This window comes from Carassius gibelio, chromosome A18 (genome assembly GCF_023724105.1).
Source record: "Carassius gibelio isolate Cgi1373 ecotype wild population from Czech Republic chromosome A18, carGib1.2-hapl.c, whole genome shotgun sequence".
NCBI lineage: Eukaryota > Metazoa > Chordata > Actinopteri > Cypriniformes > Cyprinidae > Carassius > Carassius gibelio.
Window position 1 is genome coordinate 1604354 of NC_068388.1, and position 15409 is coordinate 1619762.

The 15409-nt window shown below is 33.4% G+C and overlaps 1 protein-coding gene and 1 long non-coding RNA gene across 4 annotated transcripts in view; both read left to right on the forward strand.

Annotated features, from left to right (window-relative positions):
* Positions 1 to 15409, forward strand: part of LOC127934267 (carbohydrate sulfotransferase 8-like) — a 121114-nt gene that overhangs the window by 34562 nt on the left and 71143 nt on the right. The window lies entirely within an intron of this gene.
* LOC127934268 (uncharacterized) lies at positions 947 to 2848 on the forward strand. The gene is made up of 2 exons (XR_008147739.1): positions 947 to 1383; positions 2150 to 2848. It is a non-coding gene; the product is annotated as an uncharacterized LOC127934268 (long non-coding RNA).

Here is a 15409-nt window from a genome sequence, read left to right on the forward strand (position 1 = left end):
AAAAATCATTAATTTTATTGGAGTGTTTTATTGTCCTGCTTGTAGTCTGACAGTTATTAGTGGTGATGTGCATTCGTTATATAGAAAACAAATATTAAAATTCATATTGATTAGGATTGTCTTGAGACTGAACGGATGACAGCAGAATTATCTCATTTCTGGATCAACAGTCTTCTGTTTCCTCTCCTCGGCTGTGAGGAGCTGTGGAGATGCTCACACTGATCTTCGAGAAGCTGAATCTGAACACAGAGATGCCTCAGCTCTCTAAGACGTGAAGAAAGGTCGAAGGTCTTCCTAATCTTCTTAAAGCTCTGAATCTGAAGAGCCCTACCTGTCTCTGTCTGTCTGTGAGAGTCTGCTGCTGATCTCCTGTGGGACGACACAAAGATGGACCACACAGGGCGATAAGAAACTGTCAGAAACCGATCCACGGGAAAGACTGAACGATGCTCTTCTTCTGAATGATGAGAGAAATCCTAGTGAGCGGCTCACATTGAGAGAATTTAAAGGCATCACGGCTGTGCTTTCACGTCTGAAGACAGACGGCATAATTATGTTCCTTTCATAGTAAAAAAAATTAATAAAAAATGCTATTTTTGTCTAATTTATCTTAAAAATACTTGAAACAAATTCTGCATGAAGCAAAACTGCATAAGACATTTTCAGCAGATATTTCTTATTTCTCTAATAAAAGTGTATTTTACTGGTAATGTGTTATTTTAGTATTATTAATATATTATAGATTTTATTTTTTAAATTAGACTTTCTTTTTAGATTTTCCTTTTTTTGTGCTTTTGGTTCTTATGTTAGTTTTTATATATATTATATTATATTATATTATATATATATATATATATATATATATATATATATATATATATTTTTTTTTTTTTTTTAATATATATATATATATATATTTAATAAGTTTGAGTTATTTTATTACTTAACCCTTTAAAACCGAACGTGTCGGCGCCGACACAATTTACCATGCGGTATTAATGTTTTCATAACTCAGCAACCGTTTGCACTATGAAAAAAAATCAAATTGCGTCTGATAGAAGACATCTTGCGCTTTAAGACAATATACAGCTTAATACGATAACTGCATGCTTTCCAGCAGCAAATCACAGCAGCTTTCGGGGAGAGGGGGAAGGGCGGAGTTGAAGCGGGAGATACAGAGCGCAGCAGGTTTGAAAGTTTGACAGTGTGAAATATAAACAAAAACGAACAAAAAACATGGCGAAAAAAGGTTTTACATGAGAGGAGGCGATTGATTTGATCTCTGATGACACCTGGGAAGAGGCTTAACATGATTCATCGGACCCGGAGTCTGTATTCAGATGTTGAGGCGTATGCTGCTGGCTTTGATCCAGTCGTGGATTGGTAAGTGAAGCTTATTTATTTGTTTCTTGCTGATTAATCGATGAGAAATGAATAAAATGTGCGTTGCAAACATTTGTAAGCGCGCATGTGCATGCATGCGTTCATATTTGCTCATGTACCGTTAGCGTTATGTCTATGGGTGCGTGTGCATGCATACATAATTTTCTGTGTGTATGTAAGTGCATGGACATATCTGTGTGTGTGTGTGCAAGTATGTGTGCGTGCGTGTGTGTGTGTGTGTGTGTGTGTGTGTGTGTGTAAGTAAAGGTGCGTGTGTGTGTATGCGAATGTGTGCGTGCATGTGTATATGTATGTTTGTGTGCATGCATGTGTGCATACGTTTGTGTGTGCTACTGCTAATGTGTGCATTTGTATATCTGTGTGTTTGTTTATGTGTATATCTGTTTGTGTGTATCTGTGTGCACATGTATCTGTTTGTGTATGTGTGCATGTGTGTGTCTTATACAGTCTATGATGTGTGTGTACGTACGTGCATGCGTGACTGTGCATGCATACATTTATGTCTATATCTGTATATGTGTGTGTGAGTAGGTGCATGTATGTATGTGTGATTGTGTGTATGCAAATGTGTGTAAGTAACTGCAGGGTTTATTTTTATTATTTTATTGTATTATTATAGTTATTTATTATATATTTATTTTTATTTTTTTTACAAATTTTCTTACTAATAAATTGCTTCATAATAAAAAAGTATTTTTATGTACATATATAGTGAGTTTGTAACACATGTTGCTTCTTTTTTTAGTGTGGCTTCTCCAGTTATCTACGAAGAAGCAAATGGGCCATCTACATCGAACACAACACCATCTCAGAGGGGCCGGGGCCGTGGTCGCAGCTGTAGCTGTATAATAAGTACATGGGGGGACTTGACACCTCCAACAAGATGCTCAGAACAAAGTCGGTGCCCCATAAAACAAGTCGTATGTGACCATTTTCCAGCATTTCCTAGATATTGCAGTGACCAACAGCTTCATTTTACACAAAGAGCTGTGTGCCATCCACCATGATAAGCTCATGACACGGCAAAACTTTCAGGAGCTGCTAGCTGCTCCGCTCACAGATGTTCCCCTGGATGGCCGGCTGAGAGAGAGATGCGATCATCTGCCTGTTCCTGTGAGTGATACTCAAGACCTTTCACAAAGTTGCATACGATGCAAAAGGAGCACCCCATGGACATGCCAGGAATGTGATGTGGGACTATGCTTGCAGTCCTGTAGACAGGAACTGCTTCAGAGAGCCCCACATTTAAATGACTGGATTGAAGGATCCAAAAACGCCTGGAGAACTGGAGTACCACAAATGGCTCCTGAGTGAAAACCGTGCAATCCAGTGTCTCAAAAATACTTGTATATATGTATTATAGTTCCTTTTTCAAGATTGAGGCATTAGATTCTTTCGATCATGAGTTTTCAGATTTTTTCTAAATAAAAACCAGTACAATTTCTTCCCGTTTTTAATTTTTTTGTCTATTTTAATTCTATTTACTAACTCATTACACTAAATAATGTACAATAACTGTAATTTCCTGAAAGCCTATTTTTTTCTGAAAAAAATGACACCTTACACTTGAAGATACCACATTATGTTATAATTTTATACTCAATAAACCAAAATGAGTGAAAACGGCCAATTTTAGCCTTAGGTTCTAAAGGGTTAATGGCTAGCTAGAATAAAACAAGTATATATATATATATATATATATATATATATATATATATATTTAACTTAATGTTTATAAAACTCATGCAGTGTTACTTCTCAATTAAACTGTTTTATTTTGATTGTTTTATAGTGTTTAGATATCTTTTTTTCTCAGAATTGTGAAATATAAACTCAAAATTTGGATTTTTTTTCTACTAATTCTGTTTACATCCGTTGCATTAATTTTGACTTTTTTATCTCTCAATTCCCCCCGCAATTGCAAGTTAACATTGCATTTAAAATTTTGATCTGTGATTCTTTTTTTTATATAATGACAATTTTAAGATAATAATTTAGAATTGCAAAAAAAAAAAAAAAAAAAAAAAAAAAAAAAAAGATAAAAAGTCGCAATTACCTTTTTTATTTATTTATTTATTTATTTATTTATTTAATTATTTATTTATTTTTTATCCTGTGGCGGAAACAATTTTCCATACTTATTTTGGCGGAATTAAAAGGTAGCGTTACACATAAAGCATTAGTAGAAAGTGCAATCCTTGAATGTATTGCAATGCGGGAAATATGTGCATAATGATTATAAACCTACTATTTCATTCTGTACTCTTCAAAACTTCCAAATCCTTCCAAAAATGTTTTCCCAAATACATGTGTGTTAAGCATTTGTTAGACTATCAAGTTGTCATCAGAGCAGCATCCTAACGTCAGTCTGCATCAGAATCAATTACATGTACATGTGTGACCTTTGAAGACCTCTCCAGATCCGTCACTTATGAGGTTTCATCTCAGTAGGCAGCACAGTGTGATTTGGAACGGAGCAGGTGTGTGTGTTTGACAGAGAGAGAGCCGAGTTCATCTTCATCTTTATTACACCTCATGCAAACACAAAAGAGACATGTGCGAGAGAAAGATAGAGAGACTGTTCAAAGACAGATGACAAGTGGAAGCAGATAGAAAACACAAAGCAAAACAGAGACATAAACACAGATAAAGAAAGACATTGGATATTATCTCAAGAGAAGAGAGAGAGGAGTGAGCAAAGATGAAAAAATGAGTGCAATATTTAATATCAGATCATGACCTCAGATCATCTCCAGCCATCCGCTTCTCCTGGGAACGTCCTACTTACAAGCTCGCTGAAAAAAGACACAAATACGACATTAATGATGCCATATGATTCATTTATTGAAAGAATGAACGAGCGATGTGTGTTTAGAAAGCACAGAGACCGTCTCAGGTTGTGTTGAATAGGGTGAGAATCCAATTTTCTGCTCTTTGCAACAAAAAAAGCCATTAAAGGTCTCAGCGCTGTTGGCAGAGAGAATGAATTAGTCACAAAGACGGTGCATGCTTTCCTTCCATAACCAGCGGTAATATGCCAGAAACTCACACACATGCAGGGTTTAGCGCCGCTGGTTCGTGTACTCTCTGTGGCTATCACTTAATCTGTTTAAGACTGAGCTGTTGGACACCAGAGATGCTGAATGTGTGGATTGTGTACAGTGAGTTATCGAAATGAGTTAATATTTCATTTTGGTAAAACTCACATCATTTACTGCTTGGGAGTTTTGCAGGATGCTTCTGTTTGATGGACAGGATTTATTCTTATAACATTTTATTTGACTGATTTCAAACCCAACTTTTTTTTTTATAAAAATCCTGCTTTGGTAAGTCATTATTCACTTTAAAAGTCATAATTATGATTTTAAATGTAATAATTATGACATACTATGTTGTGACTTTTTAGTCTAAATTATGACACAAAAAGCCATAATTGTGAGAACTGACATACTAAATACTAAATTTAAATTATGACTTTAAAAGTAGAATTTATGACACACTAAGTTATTATGAAACAAAAAAAGTCGAAATGATCATAAAATAAGAAAATAATCATAAAAAGATATTATCAGTAAAAAAGTTGAAATTATGAAATATTATTAGATAAAAGAGTGAAAAATAATTTGTATGTCATAATTTAGACTTTAAATCTCATATTTTTGACTTTGGTGTATCAATTTAAACTTGTTTCATAATTATGAATTAGTATGTCATAATCATGACTTTTAAAGTCATAATTTCAACTTTTTATCTCGTAATTATGACTGTCATAATTGAAAAAAATTATTAAATAAATGTAATTTTATTTATGTCATAATTAAGAGTTTTAGTCTCATATTTATGACATTGGCACATCATAATTTAAACTTGTTTTTATAATTACGACTGTCGTAATTTCAACTTTTTATTAAATAATTATAACGTATGCCATAATTTTGACTTTTAAACTCATAATTTCTACTTAGTATTTCAATTTGCCTCTTTAAAGACAAATAAAAAAATTTGTATCTCATAATTATGACTTTAGAATGTCATAATGTCACATTTTTGTCTCTTAATTACACCTTTTTTATGGCATAATTTCAACTTGGTATGTCATAATGTGTACTTTTTAAGTTATAATTACTATGATATAATGTCATAATTATGATTTACCAAAGTGTGATTTTTTTTTTTATTTATTTTACATTGCTTGGCGGAAATAGTTTCCGAGCAAGATGAACCAGTGTTCGAACGAACTGACTGAGTGAATAATTCAATGAATCGATGTCATGTTTGTGAACCAATCAATGTTTCTGAATGAATGATTTGTCGCCACCTACAGGACACGAATGGTTTCACATGCATAATTTTGAGCACTTCCCTAAACTTGCTCCAAACGTAAACACCTTTAGTGTTTATCTGTGTTTTTCCGTCGTCAAAAACCAAACAAACCAAGACTTTAAAATCTCAGGAAATGCGGTTACAGTGTAATGTTTATATAATAAGCTGATCTTTGCTAGAGATGAGTGTTTTGTTGTACATGTAAACACCAGTGGTCTGTTGGAAGCGTAATTGTCCATTTGTGTTTCCATGATTGCTTTGCAATTGGTGTTTAGTTTTCTGAGTTTATTTTCTCCTTCCAAACAACCTGGTGTTTTTAAAAGCAGCGACTCTTTATTATGTAAATGCCCCGTATAACAGAATAACTCCAGTTTGTCAAAAGACGACATGTTTTCACTCAACAGAGTGATTGACAGTCACTAGCAGGTCTACAGACGGAGAGAACGAAATAGGCTTGTAAGCTTTTATTTACAGGCTTTATCAGCAGCCAGAAAAGAAATAATTAAATTAATACTTCAATAAAATTCCCCCAGGACGCCTGGACCACAGAAAATCCTGCTTTTATGCCATCTGAGAATGAAACTCTGACTCAAACCAGAAAGTATTGAGGAAGTAAGACTGTCAGACAGGAATAACAAATGAAATGTGCACTAATTTATGAGTCAGACCTGGATTAAAAGAGATTATTGCGACTCCAGTCAGGCTTTTGTTTATTACTGATTAGCATCTTCTTACTAGTCTGCCATTCACAGAATGCCATATTATTAATATTCATAAGCCAAGCTTATAAACTGCATGAGATGTATATATATATATATATATTAGATTGAATACTATGGTAGATGTCTTAATAACGGTGGAGGTACGTTTTTGGTCCTTTTTTATACTAATAGATTGTGAAATGTTGGCACAAAACTTATGAAACAAAAACATACTGGAAAAATATAATGTGATATATTAAATTATTAATTTATGGGAAACTAGTGCTTATGCTTTTAAATTAAATATGCATGGATCATAAATGGATATATATATATTAATGCATTGTAAATATACAGCAATTTAATAAACTTCATTCAACTTTATTGTTTGCATCTATTACGAAGTGCATTATCAAACATAAAGTAAGCGTATTGTCGTATTTTTCAGGATCTGAAAAGTGGTAATTCCTTGTATATTTTCAGCGTGCATTCAATAATTTTCATTCTTAATATGATGACAAATGCATGTTGATTTCATCCTTCTGATAACAAGACGATATTTATATTCAGTAAACCCATTCGCAAAGTCAGAGTCAGATGGTGTAGGAGGAGACTGAATAGATGTGGTCTGACCGAAGGAGACTGTGGTGTGGGTGTTTTAGAGGAAGTGCACTGAATGAGGAAGTCTCCGACTTTAATCCGAACACAATAGCTGGATTTGTCCGACCCCCTCACAGGTAGGAGGGAAGCACTAGAGCTCTTAAATCACTAGAAATGTCCTTACCCACAATCCCATTCACCATCGAACGCCAGTGCACTTCTAATGCAGTGAATTCAGTTCTTTAGTGCAGGCGTACGGTGTCGCTTCTGCTTCACTTGTTCAGATTTTACATTTACTGTTCGAGAGTCTGTCTATCATTTATGACTCTCTCCGGTGGAAGAAAGTGCTAAAGTGCTCTTTTCTATACAGTGAAAGAATATTGTGACCTGGGGCGGTCAGGATTAATCATAAATGTGCTTCATATCAGGGGTCTGGAGGCCCTCAGGAGCCCACAAGGGGTCTGCAGAAAATGTCAAAGAAAAAGTTTGCATTGGAGAAATACTTTGAATTATTAATCATTCATATTTCTTTTGGCTTTAGTACAATGATATTAAATTATTAATTTTTTTATCTTTAATATCACTTGTTCTATATTGCTGACACAGTTGAGTGAGTTTTAATATATATATATATATATATATATATATATATATATATATATTAAAACTCACTCAACTGTGTCAGCAATATATATATATATATACTACTTTTCAAAAGTTTGGGGTCTGTAAAATGTTTTTACAATATGTTTTTGAAATAAGTCTCCTATCAGTTATTATCGGTTATCAAACTATCGGTTATCGGTTACTATCGGTTATTAAAGTTAAAATAAATAAACCATAAAATTAAATGTTACTTCAAATAAATAAAAAAATTAACTAGTCTTTTAAAAGTCAGTTGCCAAAGCAATATTTCTCATTTTAATATAGTAATAACATGAATAAAAAATATATAGACATGTTGTGTTTTTACATTTTTAGTTGTAAAGTTATATGTGTGTGTGTGTGTGTGTGTGTGTTCAATTACTGAAACTCTAATTAAAATAAAAATGAAAAAGCAAAATTTAAAGATAAAAATATAAAAAATATTAATAGAACTATAATATAATTAATAGTATTAACTATAATAATAACACTCTTATTCTCACCAATGTAGCATTTATAAAATAAAAAATACAATAAATTTTAGAAATATTATTATGATTTAAAACACCTGTTTTCTCTGTTAATAGCTGTTTGAAAGTAATTTATTTCTGTGATGCGCAGCTGTATTTCCAGCATCAGTCTTCAGTGTCACATGATCTTCAGAAATCATGAAAATATGATGATTTACTGTTCGAGAAACATTTCTGATTATCATCAATGTTGAAAATATTTTTTCTGCCTCTATGTTTTTGTGGAAACTGTTTTGTTAAATTTTGTCAGCTCTATTCAATTAATAGAAAGTTCAAAAATACAGCATTGATTTGAAACAGAAATCTTTTGTAACATTGTAAATGTCACTTTAATTGGCGCACATTTGGTTTGATTGAGGTCATTCAAATATCAGCCTGTCTCTCCAGTAATCTCCATAAGGAATTCATGCTAACGAAGTGTCTCTAAACTCCCTTCATCCCGTCTTTAGCCTGTGTCTCATCTCATGTATCCGATCCCATCAAGGTCCTGTCAGGGCCGGAGACAGCGGCGTCTCTGAGGGGGGCGAGGATGCATTAATTATGACTCAGAGCAACAGTTAATCTTTGTAGTTTTTGCTCCTGGAGATGTTCAGATACGCCACTCCGTTTAGAGCCAGGTCAAAACCATTGACCCTCGAACACATAAAGCCAGCGATCTGAATCTCTCCGGGCCGTGTCTTGATGCACGCTCACGGACGCTTTGCCTCGCTGAACTCTTCGTGCCAACATGCAGATTTCAGCCGAGTGTTTGTGGGGACTTGCATTTCCAGATTACACTAATGTTTAACGCTTGAGCTCATTCTGTGTTTACTGTCAGATGTCAGCATTGGTTGTGCTGCCGAAGGGACCGCCCGGACCATTAATAATACAGTTAGTGAAAGCAGAGAGCTGAGCACTGTTCTGAAGATCTGAAGCTGCCTATATATATATGCATTCAGTTTATAAAGCATTGCAAATGATGCAGTCAAATGTAATTGTCAAGTGTGTAAAAGTACATTCATGTGGTGTTTGATTTCCAGGAAATGCATGACCTTTAATGCATAAAGGTCGCTTTGCATAAAGGTGTAATGCTTACATATAAATATGCATGAGTAAAGTTTGTTTCTGGGCTTAGAATCTAATTGCAAGCGGACTTTAAACGTATCCTAATTCCCCCAGAGGTACACGCTCGGTCGCTCGCCTCCCAGATGTCACAGAGGTTGTTTAATCCCAAGGGATCTCCGAGCATCTCTGTTCTCTTTCTGAAATCTGCAAGATTGATTCAAAGCGCGATCGGCTGAAATGGAGCTTGCTCTTAACGTGTTGTGACAGATTTGGGCTAGCCGCGGTGTGCGGCCATATCTGTACCCTTCAGTGCACACTTTACTAGTGCCCTTGAGTGTGTGCTTTACAATCTCATGTGACACACTGAGCTTGCGTGGCATAACCGCCGCGGCTAAATTAGCATGAGGACAGATAGCGAAGCAGCAGCGTTTGTTTGCATGAAGTCCAAGTTGCTGTGAGGCAGAAAACACAGTTTGGATCCGCTTTATGCAGTGAAGAAAACATAATGGCATAATGTTGGTGTGTATTCATGTCCGACGCTGACCTGTGTTTGACCATGCAGCTGAACTGTAATCAATGCATGTCTTGCTCTGCTGTTGTGTTTGTTTTAGATGTGATGCAGGTCTCTTTATTCACTCAACACAGCAATAGTTGCGTCCAAATCATGATTTCTGAGCATCTTGACTGAGGAACGCCTCGCTAAACTACAACAGCTGTGTGAGACAAGAGAAAAAGACAGAAAAAACACATGCAACTTCCTATTTTTAATTCAAATAACTTAAACATGTTTGCACCAAATATAACTGTAATCTGTCAGGCCACTGTTTAATTAGAAAACAACTATTTGCAAGTTGATTTGATGTTTGATTCAGAAATAACACACGACAGCATAAACTGAGATTCTTTTTTTCTGAATTTTTATTTTATTTTATTTTTTTATAATTTTGAACTTTATTTAAACAACTATATTCCATTACAAATTATTCCTGTGATGCAATGCTCAATTTTCTATTTGATTGCAATTCTATTTAATGTTTCTAATGGCACATTTAATACACACAAGTCTATTTTGTCATGTGAAAGAAGTCCCTTTTGCTCACCAAGGCAACATTTATTTAATAAAAATACATAAGAGGAATATTGTGAATTATTGTTGCAATTTGTGCTCTATTTTAATATATTATGAAATAAAATGTATTCCTGTGATAGCAAAGATACATTTTCTGTTTGATGTTTCTATAATGATGCATTTAATTTAATTTATTTTTTGCTGGAGGATAGTATCTTAAAATATGTTTTTGAAGAAAGTCTCTTCAAAAAATACATAAAAATTGTTTTTAAATATTAGTGCATTTCAAAATATCTGTTTCCTATTTCAGTATATTTAAAATATAATTTATTCCCGCGATGCAAAGCTGAATTTTCAATTTGATTGCAATTTTATTTGATACTTCAAATGTCACAGAAACATTTAATTTCTAATTTGCCCTCGGATAGTATTTTGACATGCTTTATTTTTAGCCAGATTTCATTTACACATATTTCACATACTCTTCTGTACCAGAATCGCAACATACAAAATCTCCAAAAAGTGCACTTTAGCACGTTAATGAAATTAACTCTGAATCACATTTGTTCAATCATGCATGCACTTCAATCACTCCGGAGCGGTTTAAAGCTCCTAAAGCTGTACAGAAACATGCATTTACATGATTTCACATTACGGCGCTAAAAGGCACGAGATTGAGAATCACTGATGCTGACGAACAACACGAGACGTCTAATGTGTGCTGCCTCAGATTCAGACGTAATGAGCGTGATTTGAGCTAAAAGCGCAGGCTGTCGAGTCTTTCACGTGTTTGACGTGGCATGACCCTCACAGAGGAACCAGAGTGAATTAACATCTCTTCCTGCTGATTATGATGTCTGTGTTTAAAGAGATGTCACTGCGTGTGCCGGACCACGGATAATTGAATTAAATGACCCTTTAATCATGCATCTGAATTACAGTATTGCATATGTAATAAAGGTGAAATCAGTGTTAAAGTGATAATATTTGTGATTAAGGTTGCCCAGCTTGGAAGTATCTTTTAACATGTATTATTGATTATCCTTGTGCGTCCTTGACTCTGTCTCCGCTGTGGGATTGCGAACGTTAAGATGGAGTGCCTCTCAAAAATGCTTTTTTTGGCCACTTTGCATGAAGTGCAGATCCACACAAACACACAGAGAGCAGACTGAAGTGTGGTGGGATTGAAGAGGAGGCTTGATGGCCAGCATTAATGTGGTTTTCTCATGTTGAGGAGGTGATAGTTTGGCCGCCGCAGACGGGGATAAATGTAGGTGTGAGATCACTTCAATTTCTCCACTCCATCCTGACATTCAGACTATTGATCGTCTGCTTATTCTGCAGATGCTCTGAGACGGCCTTCTCACTCTTTCTTTTGCCTTTCTGTCTTGCAGATTACATTATGATGCAATTTTCAAGATATTTCCCCCCATATATATATATATATATATATATATATATATATATATATATATATATATATATATATATATATATATACAATTACCTTGTGCTGTAAAAAATTGCCAAAAAAAATATATAGAAATTAATGATATATTAAAAATATATGTAAATTATTTACAGTATCCATCATGATGTTTTTTTGTAATATTTGATTTATAAACGGCAAAAAAAAAAATAGTTTATCCTCACTTTTATTACTGAATAAAGCATTTTTTTCTACTTATATTTTCCTCCTGTCCTTCACAATGAAAAAAAAATCAATATAGCTTTTTCTTTAAACCATTCATTCATTCTTTTTTTTTTTTTTTTTGATGGTGAAATTATTATTGTTATTATTATTTTTTATGTTTTTGAGTTTTTAAGTTGTCTCTTTGATTTCATATGTTTTGATATTATACATATATATACAGTACAGACAAAAGTTTGGAAACATTACTATTTTTAATGTTTTTGAAAGAAGTTTCTTCTGCTCATCAAACCTGCATTTATTTGATCAAAAATACAGGAAAAAAGAGTAATATTGTGATATATTATTACAACTTAAAATAATAGTTTTTAAATGTATTATATTTTAAATTATAATTTATTTCTGTGATGTAAAGCAGAATTTTTAGGATCATTATCACATGATCCTTTAGAAATCATTCTAATATGATGATTCATTATCAAAGTTGGAAACAGTTCTGCTGCTTAATATTTTTTCAGAACATGTGATACTTTTTTAGGATATTTTGATGAATAAAAAGTAAAAAAAAAAAAAAAAGAAGAAGCTATGTTTTTAAATTGTAATAACAATATACACTACTGGTCTGTATTTTGGGGTCAGTATTTTTTTTTTTTTTTATAAAATCAATACTTTTATTCAGCAAGGATGTGTTAAATTAATAAAAAGTGATTGTAAAGAATATATATTATTAGAATTTTTTTTGTTGTTGAATAAATGCAGTTCTTTTTAACCTTTTATTGATCAGATATATTAGACAGCAGAACTGTTTCCAACACTCATAACAAATCAGAATATCAGAATGATTTCTAAATGATCATGTGATCGACTGATGTTACATGTGACACTGAAAGCTGGAGGAATGATGCTGAAAATTCAGCTTTGCATCACAGGAATAAATTATTTTTTTAAAGTATATTCAAATAGAAAACTGTTATTTTAATTTGTAATAATATTTCACAATATTGCAGTTTTTTCTGTATTTTTGATCAAATAAATGCAGGTTTGATGAGCAGAAGAAACTTCTTTCAAAAACATTAAAAATAGTAATGTTTCCAAACTTTTGGTCTGTACTGTATATATATATATATATATGTTATTATAACAAATTATTATTTATTATTAAACAATTTCACACCAGCAGGAGAGCTGTTTTGGCTGTGTTCCCTGAATCAGTGGGTTTGAATGAGACTATTGAATGAATGATTCAATGACTCAAAAAAAGACACTTATTTGTCGCCACCTACTGGTGTAACAGTGTAACTTGCAGATGTGTGTGTCTGTGCATACAATTTCCTTTTTCCTTTTCCTTACTTTTTTTTTTTGGCTTGCTTCAGCAGTTGCTGTGGTACAGTCGATGGCTGATCGTTAGCGAGTAAAGTGTCATAAATGAGTCTCGTTTAATCCGCTGATGACACGTCATCCTTCAGAAGCTCTTCGTCTCTCTCTCGTCCAGTCTTTAAAAGCTTTTGTCAAGACCTCTCACCCTCCTGCAGGTGTAAAATCCTTCAGATAGAGCTAAGAACACACACAGACCCTCTTCCAGCATTACATCATCTACAGTGCTGTTAAAAGACAATTTATTCAGTGAAATGCATTGTTTTAACCTGTTCAAAGAGCGCGAATGAGCCGTTCCATCATCACATTACGCTCCGCCGGACAGGTGATGAGATTAATATTGTCAGGAACAGTATTAATGAATCTCAAGCTTTGTGAATGTAAACCAGGAGCATCTGCTTTCGAAAGGATCGAGGCAGGGCAGCTTTCCATCCATTTTCATTTGCTTTCATGAATAATGTACTAATGCTCTTCTGTTGTGGTCTCTCTTCTGTAAAGATATTGTGTCCGCTCTGATTTCTGGTGTGCACTGAAAACAATCTGTGCTCAGAAAGCATGTGCACAACAGCGTTGAAGAGTTAATAATCTATCCTTCATTAAAACACACGAGTCAGTACAGACACCCGTCAGATCATTTCACACCATATGTTTCACCTACGTGCTTTCTATTGAAAATTAAATTCAGTTTCACATATTTTAAATGCTTTTAAAGTCAAGAAATAACCAGAGTGAAATGCACTTTCTTAATTCAAGCTTATTGTGAATGATTCATCAGAGCAAATTATTTTGGAGACAAATAATTTTACTAATTTATCAAAATAAAATGTTATAAAAATAATAAAAAAATCTACATAATAATAATAATAATAATAAATTATTTTTTATAAATTTATATTGTTGTTATTAACCTTATTTAATTTGGCTTTGTACTAGTAAAAATAGTAATATTTTGTCTAATCATGCAGTCTTGTTCAATTCTCATTTAATATTCTGTTTTGTGTGGAAAAATGTTAAAGGAGTAAATGCATTGCAGATGCTGTTTTTATATTTTTATTTTAGACACTAATGGTCACAAAATGTGTTGCATTAAAAGTATTTTAATGACGAGATCTCATCAAACATTGAAAGCCATAATTATGCTGTATTTTATTTTTTTGGTATCTGAAAGCATTAAATAAATCATGTCTGTATTAATAATTAATTCAAGAACATTTCAGCTTCCTATTATATCCTGAAATTCAGGTCAAGACTTCATCCTCATTCCTGATCGCTGCTGTTATACTTCACAAGCATTTGAATCCTCTTTAACCTGTCGTAACTGCAAACATTGCAGACTCGTCTGACGTCACACAGCATTCAGTTCCATCCATTCACACACACACATTCCCCTCATCTGTATGTTTCCGTTTAGCCTCGTTGACTCTGAGAGAGAGTAATGGAGGACTGGTTTCTTTTAAACAGTGTTTTTGAGACGGCTGTATTCAACTCCTGACTACCCGGGGATTTCATCTGCAATTACTGGCAGCGTGTCTGCTGTTTTTCTGCAAGAAAACAGTAATCATCAACTGCACTCGATGCTGCCCAGAGTACAGACTGCACAGGCCGCCTACAGAGAGAGAGAGAGAGAGACAGAGAGAGAGAGGGAGAAAGGATGAAGGAGAAGTAGAAGTTCTCTTCTGGTATCTCCTCAGCTCTCAGTCACAGGTTAAGAGAGTTGGGCTCGGTGATGTGCTTCAGTAGCTAAACAATTGAACTAAAGCAAATTGTCAAAGAGACATCAATATTCCTAACAGTGGCAGATAATATACACAGTAATATAGTCAATATTATAACCATATATTAAAAAATATCAATTTGTATTATGTTATTAAAATAATAATAACAATATATATATATATATATATATATATATATATATATATATATATATATATATATATATATATATATATATATATATATATATAAATAATAATAATAATAATAATTAATAATAATTTTTCTAGATAGAAATGGAGTTCATTAGAAAACCTAGACACACACACACACACACATGTTTGTTTTTGTG